The 10865-nt window shown below is 35.4% G+C and overlaps 1 pseudogene; it reads left to right on the top strand.

Moving 5' to 3' along the window:
* Positions 1-1666: 1666 nt before the first annotated feature.
* On the top strand, positions 1667-7287 carry LOC110576120 (annotated as a pseudogene).
* The last annotated feature ends 3578 nt before the right edge of the window (positions 7288-10865 follow it).

The raw sequence follows: 10865 nt of genomic DNA, 5'->3' as shown, positions 1-10865 counted from the left end.
TTCTAAGCTACCTTCTTTTGTGAAGGTCTTTTTAACAAAGAAAGTGACAGTTTACAAAGATAACAAATGCTGCTAAGTGCCTTTTGTCCTTACTTGCTAAAGTTTGTCTTCCAATGGCCTAGATGCTTAAGACATCAATAAAAACAAAAACTGTTCTCATTGCATTTTGATTATAAATGTGTGAACAGTATTCTATTAATTTCTCATTTCTGATGAACAGTAAACTCTTCTAACATTACAATTCTCTTTACTCTTCATTTAAGAATGATTAGACATGAGTGGTTATTAAAGAGCCTTTAGCAGGTGGAAAAAAGGAACTTATATAATTTTATGTTTATTTTCATTGGTAATTGCCTTAGGCATATCTTCTCACTTAAAAAAAAAAATAAAAGGACACCCAAGGATATATATGTGTGTACAAATGCCAAGGGTACTCACTTAAATATATACTGACCCATTGGTCCCTATTTAACAATAAAAAATACCCTCTTATATGCAATCAATTTAGGCTATTATTGAACTCAATATCGATAACCTCCTGTGGTAAAGATGAATATCTGTCCATCTCAATCTAATTTCTTATTTTTCAATATCAATTGTCCAGGGTACCCAGCCAACAAGTTGTGAGTGGCATGTTAGTGGAAGTGACCTGTGTCACTTCTAGGCCAAAGCTCTTAAGCTAGTGTACTTTCTCCATATTCTTTTCCCTTTCTGGCCACCTGAATGAGAATCTGCCAGGTAACATGAAAATCAAGTTTTAGAAAAGCAGAACTAACAAACCTATATGATTCCTGGACTCTTAGGTGAGCAAGAAATAAACTATATATTTATTGATCCATTTAGTATTTTAATCTGTTACTGCAGTCTAGCCTACTCTAATTAATGCATTCCTCAATAGTTTTTCTTCTATAACCAAAATGGAGTCATATAGGACACTATTCTTTCATCATCATCCACCACATAATAAGTATGTTTTTCAGGTCTATAGTGTTTCTCAATTGCTAGCTTCAATTTGTATTGGGTAAAATGTGTTAGAAAGTATATATTTTTGGGTGTCAGAAGACATCAGTTTAACCCCCACTTTGCCTTTTTCTAGTTATGTTACTTGGTGTAATTTATAACCTTTGTGCCTCAATTTCCTCATCTGAAAACTATTTAATAATACATAATTGACAATTGTGTGTCAGTTTGTGTGTGTGTGTGTGTGTGTTGTGTGAAGGAATTAAAAGATAGTATTTATTAAAATTCCAAACATACTTGAAATATTATTCCAAATTAATATTCACTAATATTAAGTTGATTTGATTAATGATAAAGTAGTGATAGAAGTAATCAGGCATTACTTCAGGATTTAGATGGAGAAAATGAAATCCAGAGAATTTAACTCAGTAGCATTGGTGAGATTATGGGGAAACTTCCACTTTTACTTTACTCATGTTTTGCTAGTCCTTTTTCTATGAAAATGAATGATTGTTGGGAATAAAGTAAAGATTTAACATAATCCTAAAGGATTAAAACATTGGACTATTCATCAATTAATGAAATTTGGTCTGCTTAGAAAGCTACTTAAAGAAAAAAAATAACAGTTGCTCCATCTCACACCATGAACCCCAATTCCCAGCTCTTCTTCCCTGGTGCCTACACCCAAATCCCCCCAACCTATGAGATGCTCAAGGAGGAGCATGAGATGGCTGTACTTGGGGCACACCAGAGCTGGGCTCCTTTGACAACCACCATGATCAACATCCACAGTGAGACATCTATGCCCAACTACATCATCTAGTCCCTGTTCAACACAATCTTCACAAACTTGGGCCGCCTGGGCTTTGTGGCATTGGCCTACTCCATGAATTCTAGGGACTGGAAGATGGTGGATGACATGATTGGGGCCCAGGCCTATGCCTCCACCACCAAGTGTCTGAACATCTGGGCCCTGGTTTAGGCCTCTTTCTGATTATTATGTTCATCATTATTTTCACCACTGGCTCACTGATGACTTTCCAAGCAATTTCAGAGATCATACAAGGTTATGGAGGCTACTAGTAGCTCCCCATGGCCTGAAGCTATCACTCCTTTCACAGCATTTTCTGTATATGTCAGTCTACAATTGAATTCAACAAAGCACTTTTGTGTGGAAAAAGAAAAGGAAAAAGAACAATAGGATTTGGGAATGATATAGGTTAGCAATTAAGAGTAAAGATTCTGAAACAAGATCATTCACATACATAACTGTTTCACAGCTTACTATCTGCATAACTTTGGGTAAGTTATTTAACTCTTTAGGTCTCAATTTAATAATCTCTAAAAAGTAGGTAGTAATAGTACTTACTCATTGGGCTGTTGTGATGATTAAAGGAGGTAATCCATAAAAGCACCCAGAACCACATTTGACACATAGTAAGCTCTCAAATGCTGGTTATTTTTACTGAGAAATATGTGATACATGTGAGAAATTATAGATGTTGATTATTGAAAAAACAGGGAGAGAATATGTTGACTGTATTAGTATCTGTCTAACTTCTCTTTCAGGTGACTGAAAAATACACAATCATCTGTAATGCTATCATTTCAATCACACAAATCTTTAAGTCCAAGTTCATTCATCTATTTATAGTTAACCTAACTACAGGGAAGTGCCAGAGAGATAAAAGTAGCAATAGGATGATACTGAACTGTGACTGAGATGTCCAGTATAATCAGATGATCGGGAGAAGCTAAATCACTAGCATAATTTATATTTGGACAAGACCTCTGCTTTTTTTTAAAGGTTCTTCCTCCTTTATGACAAAACTAAATTATTATTTCTTTGTTTTCTTCTGATTAAACGAGCATCTGCATAGTGACCAAAATTAATTTCTCTAAATCTAATCTAAATTTGGATTTTTAAAAAAATCCTAAAAGGATTTATAACATGGAAAATATAATGGAGTCTTTGAAATTACTGGAGGGAAACCTAGATTTCTGTTTGACTCCAGTCAGTCACTAGAGCACTACAGCACTTAATTCATTCACTGATATATAAATGATATTTCTATATTATCGCCCTCTTCTCAAAAGTAGGTAACTATAAGCAATATATGAACATGTGAGTGGTTAAGTTGTTGTCCCAATCCATAAAACTGATCTTTTAAAAATATTTTAAATATAAGTATCTGTGCAGTATAAAATATCAGACAAAAGTCTTGAATTTAATTTTAACTTGAATTTTATCTTTTGGAAATAGACCTATAAGAAGACAATGTCAAAGGCATTTTAGCATGAGAAAAATGTCTACTCCCACATTTCTGAACATTTTTTTTATTAAAAAGTCAAGTTTCTGGCACAACCACTATGGAAAACAGTATGGGGTTGTTTTTTTGGTTTTTTTTTAAATAAAAATTTAGAGCTACCATATGATCAAGCAATTCCAATTCTGAGTATATATCTGTAGAAAATGAAACGGATCTCAAAGAGATATCCGTAGCCCCATGCTCATTGCAGCATTATTCACAATAGGCAGACCCAGAAAGAACCTAAGTGTCTATTGGATGAATAAAGAAAAAGTGATAAATATATGTAAATATAAATATATATATATAATTGGATATTATTCAGTCATAAGAAAATTCTGCTATTTGTGATAATATGGATGGACTTTGAGGATATTATGCTATGTGTGATAAACCATACAGAGAAAGATAAATACTATACGATTTCCCTTATATGTGGAATCAAAAAAAAAAAAAAAAGCCAAACTCAGAAACAAAGTAGAATGGTGATATGCACGGGTTGGAGGTAGGGTAAATGGAATGATGTTGGTTGGACAAAGGATACAAACTTCCAGTTATGAGATGAATAAATTCTGGGAATCTACAGCATAGTGACTATAGTTAACAATACTGTATTATATTCATAAAAGTTGTGAAAAGAGTAGATCTTAAATGTTACCACCACAAAAGATATATATATGATATATATTTATATGTATAATATAAGTAATTATACATACATAATTATACATAAATATACATAATTATGTCAGGTGATGAATGTGTTAATTAACCTTATTGTGATACTCATTTTGTAATGTATAAGTGTATCAGATTACCACATTGTACACCTTAAACTTATACAATGTTATATGTCAATTATATCAAATCTGGAAAAAAAGTCAATTTTATACACTATAGCACATATGTTTAGTTTCAGCTTTCATAAAATTAGTTAAACTTGCAATTCTATTCATGTGAGCACCTGAATATTTTTCATTTGCTTGTGTACATTTATAAAATCATTCTCAAAAAGAAGGCCTATGTGAACAATATCAATTCCAAAAAAAGTCTCAGGTTTGCAAATGTACTAATGAACGAATATTCATTCACCACCTTCTCAAATTTGTATCTGAAAATAGCATTTCTTTTTTAAAAAAATTATTTATTTTTTTAAAGACTTTTTATTTATTTATTGACAGAGAGAGACACAGTGAGAGAGGGAACACAAGCAGGGGGAGTGGGAGAGGGAGAAGCAGGCTTCCCCCTGAGCAGGGAGCTCGATGTGGGGCTTGATCTCAGGACCCTGGTATCATGACCTGAGCCAAAGGCAGATGCTTAATGACTGAGCCACCAAGGCACCCCTAAAAAATTATTTGTAACTATTAAAATAACATGTATCTTTTACTTTAGGGCAAAATAAATGGCACATGGGGAGAAAAATATTGCTTACAAAATTATTAATACTATTATTCAAAGTAACTTGTAACCAGATTCAGATTTTCTTCCCACCTCTTTGATGTGAATAAGAATAATGAATTCTTGGGGCGCCTGGGTGGCTCAGTTATTAAGCGTCTGCCTTCAGCTCAGGTCATGGTCCCAGGGTCCTGGGATCAAGCCCCGCATGGGGCTCTCTACTCGGCAGGAAGCCTGCTCCTCCCTCTCCCACTCCCCCTGCTTGTGTTCCCTCTCTCACTGTGTCTCTCTCTGTCAAATGGATAAATAAAATCTTAAAAAAAAGAATAATGAGTTCTTCAAAATTACTATTAATTAGCTAGACACTGAGCCCCTAAGTTTTGAATACTCTTCTTTGCTAGTGGAAGAGGACTCCTCAACCACATTGAGAGTGGTGTCTCCACAATAATCTGAGGGGATTAGCCTTGCATTGTTTGAGGAAATTGTAATAGCATCCCTGAGGCAGTTACCCTGCAATAGATTGCTCATTTTTCTCAGGACCCACCCCTACCGCTTATCTCTACTTCTAGACCTTTAACTAGACTCAAGTTCCAACAGGTCCCTAAAGTTGAGGTACAAATTGTGATCCATGAAATTGTGGGTTATGTATGTATAATTATTTATATTATATATATAAATATATATAATATATATGTATCTTTTATGGTGATAACATTTAAGATGTGAAAAAGAACTATTTGAGTTTTCTAATTTATACAGACAGATCTCAGGGACATGTATGAGAATGGATAGGAAAATTGAAAGGTGTGGAATAATGATGGAACAAACTTAATGTTGGCTCAGAAAAAAAAAAAATATTGAGATGAGCTCACCAAGCAGAAATTCTACATTTAATATTGTAGCTCAGGGAGTTAGGAATTGATTTAACAGTTTGTTTGATTGGCTGAAACATAGATAAAAAGCGGCCCACAATGAGTGAATTAGAAAAGCCATACCTGCCTTGTTTTAATGTAGAGGAAAGGATTCTAAGGCTCAGGGAGATTGGGATGTTAGAGTGGGTATGTCATTTAAGACCTATTCACCAACGCAGGGAAGGTTCAGAAGATATACCTTTCTCCTTTCACCACAACTTTGAGAAATAAATTTCTGAGGGGAGCCCCAGCATCCTTAAAGAGTTCTGTAATTGCTCGTCTATGTAAGCAAGACTTTTTCATGGGACCACAGTCACTAAATTGGCAAATCTAAATATACTAAGTAACTGTATGTCAGGTGGCAGGACCCAAGCAGCAGCACTCAGCCACTAAAGGTAAGGTGAGTGTGGTAGTTGTAATGAACAGTAGAATCAGAGCAGCAGTCAGAATAGTCTGATTCATGTAGACTTATGTTATTGGATAATTGACCATGGTGATTATGGAAGTGAAATAGATAAGCCTTTAAATTCTTTTTTTTAAATTTTTTTAAATTAAATTATGGATTTATTTTTTATTTAAATTCAATTTAGTTAACATATAGTGTATTATTAGTTTCAGGGTAGAATTTAGTGATTCATCAGTTGCATATAACACTCAGTGCTCATTACATCAAGTGTCCTCCGTAATGCCCATCACCCAATTACCCTATCCTCCCACCCATCTCATCTCCAGAAACCCTCAGTTTGTTCCCTGTAGTTGAGTCTCTTAAGATTCTTATTTCATCTGTATAAGTAGAACAGTTCTAGGTAAAGTGAAAAAAGTCTAAGTTGGATCATAAAAAGAGTCATGGATCCTTAATCACTTCCCAGTCTTGAGCCAGTTCACAAACCCAGAACTCTTTGAATAAAGGAGAAGCCAGGCCCTCTTGAGGAAGAACTCCAATATACTGCCAAAATTTTATAATTACTCTTTTTCCCTGCCTTCTCCAAAGGCACCAATTGTCTTGTACCAGAGTAACTGTATGGTGGGAAAAGAAATAACCGACCTTTTAGGGACTACCAGATCTTGGCTGTCAAAGGACACTAGTTTGAGAACACCCAAAACATCACTATAGTTAACCATTCAGAGTAGGGATTCATTAAGGTCAGATGATTTGTGAAATTTTAGCTCAGATCTCACAGTGGGCTCAAAGGGTCCCCAACCCCATGCTGTGGTTTTAGTCCCACAGGATACATAATTGGAATAGATATACTCAACAGCTGGCCAAATCCCTACATTGGTTCCCTGATCTGTGGAATGAGGGCTGTTATGGTGGATTAAGCCAAATGCAAGCCATTAGAACTGACTCTACCTAGCAAAACTGTAAACCCTAAACAATACCACATTCCCTGAAAAAGTTGCAGAGATAAGTGCCAAAACTTGAAAGACTTGGAGACCTGAAAGATGCAGAGGTGGAAGTTCCCACCACATCCCCATTCAGTTATCTTATTTGGCATGTGCAAAAGTCAGATGGAACTTGGAGAATAACAGTGGGTTATTATAAACTTTACCAGGTGGTGACTCCAGTTGCAGCTGCGGTACCAGATGTGGTTTTATTGCTTGAGGAAATTAATACATCCCCTGGTACCTGGTTTTCAGCTACTGATTTGTCAAATAGCTTTTTATACATCCCTGTCCAGATAGTCTACCAGAAGCAGTTTGCTTTCAGCTGACAAGACCAGTCATATACCTTTATGTCCTATTTGGAGGACTATAGCAACTCTCTAGCCTTATGTCATAATTTAGTTTATGGAGATCTTGATCTCCTTCTCCTCCAACAGGATATCACACTCACCCATTACATTGATGACATTTTGCTTATTGGACATAGTTATAAAGAATTAGCATCTACTATTGAATTAATGGTAAGACATTTGCTTGTCAGAGGGTGGGAAATAAATGTGACAAGATTTCAGTCATTCTACCTCAGTAAATATCTATGGTGGTGGAGTATGGGTCATGTTGAGATATTCTTTTTAAGGTGAATACTATAGACAATGTTTTGACCCCCCCATTCAAATGTTGAAACTTAATCTTCAGTGTGACGGTATTTGGAGGTGAGGTCATTGGGAGGTGATTAGGTCATGAGGGTGGATCCTCATAAATGAGATTAATGTCCTTATAAGGGAGACCCCAGATAACTCCCTTGTGCCTTCCACTGTGTGTGGACACAGAAAGAAAATGGCTGACTGTGAACCAGAAAGCAGGTCTCAATAGACATTGAATTTGCTAGCACCTTGATCTTGGACTTCTCAGCCTCCAGAACTGTGGGAAATAAATCTATGTTGTTTATAAGACACTCAGTCTATGATATTTTGTTATAGTTGTCCAAACCCAAGACAGTAAAGGATGAATTGTTGTATATGGCCCCTCCTACAACCAAAAAGGGGGTACAATGCCTGGTGGGCTTCTTTGGATTTTGAGGGCATCATGGTTCCCCATTTAGGTATCTTACTCTGGCTCATTGAACAATAATCTGAGAAAAACTGCTAGATTTGGGTGGAGCTCAGAAGATAAGGGGTTGCAACAGGTCCTTCCTTCTGTGAAAGCTGCTCTGCCACTTGGGTCATATGATCCAATATACCCAATGGTCTTTGAAGTGTCAGTGGCAGATAGGGATACTGTTAGGAACCTTTAGCAGGCTCCTATAGGTGAATTATGGCACAGATCCTCAGGATTTCAGAGCAAAGCTTGCCATACTCTGTGGATAACTACTCTTCCTTTTGGAAAAAACCTCTTGACCTGCTACTAGGTCTTAATAGACACTGACTGCTTAACTATGGCTCAACAAGTTACCTTTCAAACTTAGCTTTCCATCATGAACTGGGTGTTATCTGACCCACCAAGCACAGCAGCATTCCATTATCAAATGGAAATCATATAAATGATTGGCCTGAGCAGGCCCTGAAAGCACACATAAGTAACATGAAGTGGCCCAAATGATCATGATTCCATCCCTGCTACAGTCTTTTCTCTCCTAGCCCACATCTATGGCTTAATGGAGAGTTCCCTATAATCAGCTGCTAGAGGATATAAAAATAGAGACTGTTTTACAAATGGTTCTGCATGATATACAAGTACTCACTTAAAGTGGACGGTTTTGGCATTATATCCCTTCTCTGGGACATCCCTGAAGGACAGTGGCAAAAGGAAATTTGCCAAAAAGGCAGAATTTTGAGCACTGCACCTGACTGTTCACTTTGCATAGAAGGAGAAATGGCCAGATGTGTGTTTATATGCTGACTCATTGGCTGTGGACAATGGTTTGGCTGAATGGTGAGTTATGTGAAAAGTAGAGGGAAGTATTATCTTATTTTTATATTTATTTGGAGATTAAATATGGTTTAAGGCAATGGATATGGATGCCAAGTTGACAAAGGGTGGATTTGTGAGGCTTAATTTTATGTGTCAAAGTGATAGGCCATGGGGTGACCAGATATTTGTCTAAACATTATTATGGGTATGCCTGTGAGGGTGTTTCTGGATGAGATTAGCATTTGAATCAGTAGACTGAGGAAAGCAGATTGTTCTTTCCTATGTGGGTGGGTCACAACCAATCCCTTGAAGGCCTGAATATAACAAAAAGTTGAGCAATGGAAAGTTTGCTCTCTGCCTTTGTCTTTGAGCTGGGATGTCAGCCTTCTCCTGCCTTTGGAATCAGACTCTAACTGTACCATTGGTTCTCTTGGGTCTCCAGCTTGCCAAATGCAGATATTAGGACTTCTCAGACTCAATAATGGAATGAGATTTTTTTTTTAAGTCTCTCTCTCTCTCAGTCCATTTTACATGTAAGGTAACTTATTCAGAGATTCTAGGGATTAGGAAATAGATATTTGTGGGACCATTATTCAGCCCACCACAATATTTTTTGTTTTAGAAAATATCAGCCTTGAATTCATATGAAGTGTACTTCAGACATAATGATAGCGTGGGTGACATAGTCAGATTGTGAAGGGTTCCAATGTTAAGTCATTAACTAAGGGCAGAATTTTACCAGAATATAAAGAGATAATAATAGTTTAAGGGAATTACATAAGTAGTTGTTACTGCATATTATAAAGGTGGGAAATATCAGACATCAGAACCAAGAAGTTAGTTTAGAAGTCCTTGAAATAGAAAAACCTTGAAATGACAAAGACTTGAAGTCATGTAACATTGGGAGGAAGAAAAAGAAAGGAATATGAGAGAAATAGGAAAGACCTAACTAAATTTGACAACTGATTAAGCTCAGAAAGCAATGGTAAATTTTATGATGAAATACTCCTGGAAGAGTTGCTTTGGGCATATAAGATGATGAATTCAGATTTAGGTAAGTATTGGTAGAGTATAAACATAGAAATGTTTGCCATAACACTGATAATAAAGATCTGGACCTCAGGGAATATAGTCACTAGACATATAAAAAATTTTGTATGTAGAGGTAATAATTGAAGTCATGTGGGTATATGAAATGACAGAGGGAGGGTGATATATATATATATATCATATTATACATATATAGGGAGGGAGGGTGATATATATATAATACACATATACAATGTATACATATATACGCAAGCACATCTATATATAAGCATACACACACATATATAAGCATATATATAATGTATGCATATATTACATTATATATTTGTTAGTATATATTATATGTATATATAATATAATGTATATATAACATACATATGCATATAACATGTGTATATATAATATACATGTATTATATACATCATATGTATAATGCATGTATATATTTATGAAGAATATAGACCATTTTACTTATGTAACATTCCTTTGCTGTAATAGAAAACACTACTGGAAATTTGGGATGAACATAAGTCTATGTTGTAACACAAGCCCTTTGAAAAACAAGCAAAATTTGAGGCACCTGGCTGGTTTAGTAAGTAAAATATGCCACTTGACTTCAGGGTTGTGAGGTCAAGCCCTATGTTGGGCATAAAGCTTATTTAATAAATAAATAAAATTTTTAAAAATGAAAAACAAGCAAAATTTATGTTGTTAAAAAGAAATTCAGGCAAATATTCTCAAAACAATAATCATTATTACTAATAAGAATAATTATATATTTGTTAATTGTTATTCACATCTGCAAGAATTAGCCACTGTTCAGTTTTAATCTAGGACAAATATAAATATCCATGGGGACTACAGTTACACAAATATATTTTCAGATTCTACAGTGATTGGAATCATGAAACTAGTGGCACTCAGCTTCTTTAGCTCTGTAGACATA

This window comes from Neomonachus schauinslandi, chromosome X (genome assembly GCF_002201575.2).
Source record: "Neomonachus schauinslandi chromosome X, ASM220157v2, whole genome shotgun sequence".
Lineage (NCBI taxonomy): Eukaryota > Metazoa > Chordata > Mammalia > Carnivora > Phocidae > Neomonachus > Neomonachus schauinslandi.
The sequence above is the reverse complement of the archived record's forward strand: the minus strand, read 5'-3'. Positions and strand labels throughout refer to the sequence as shown.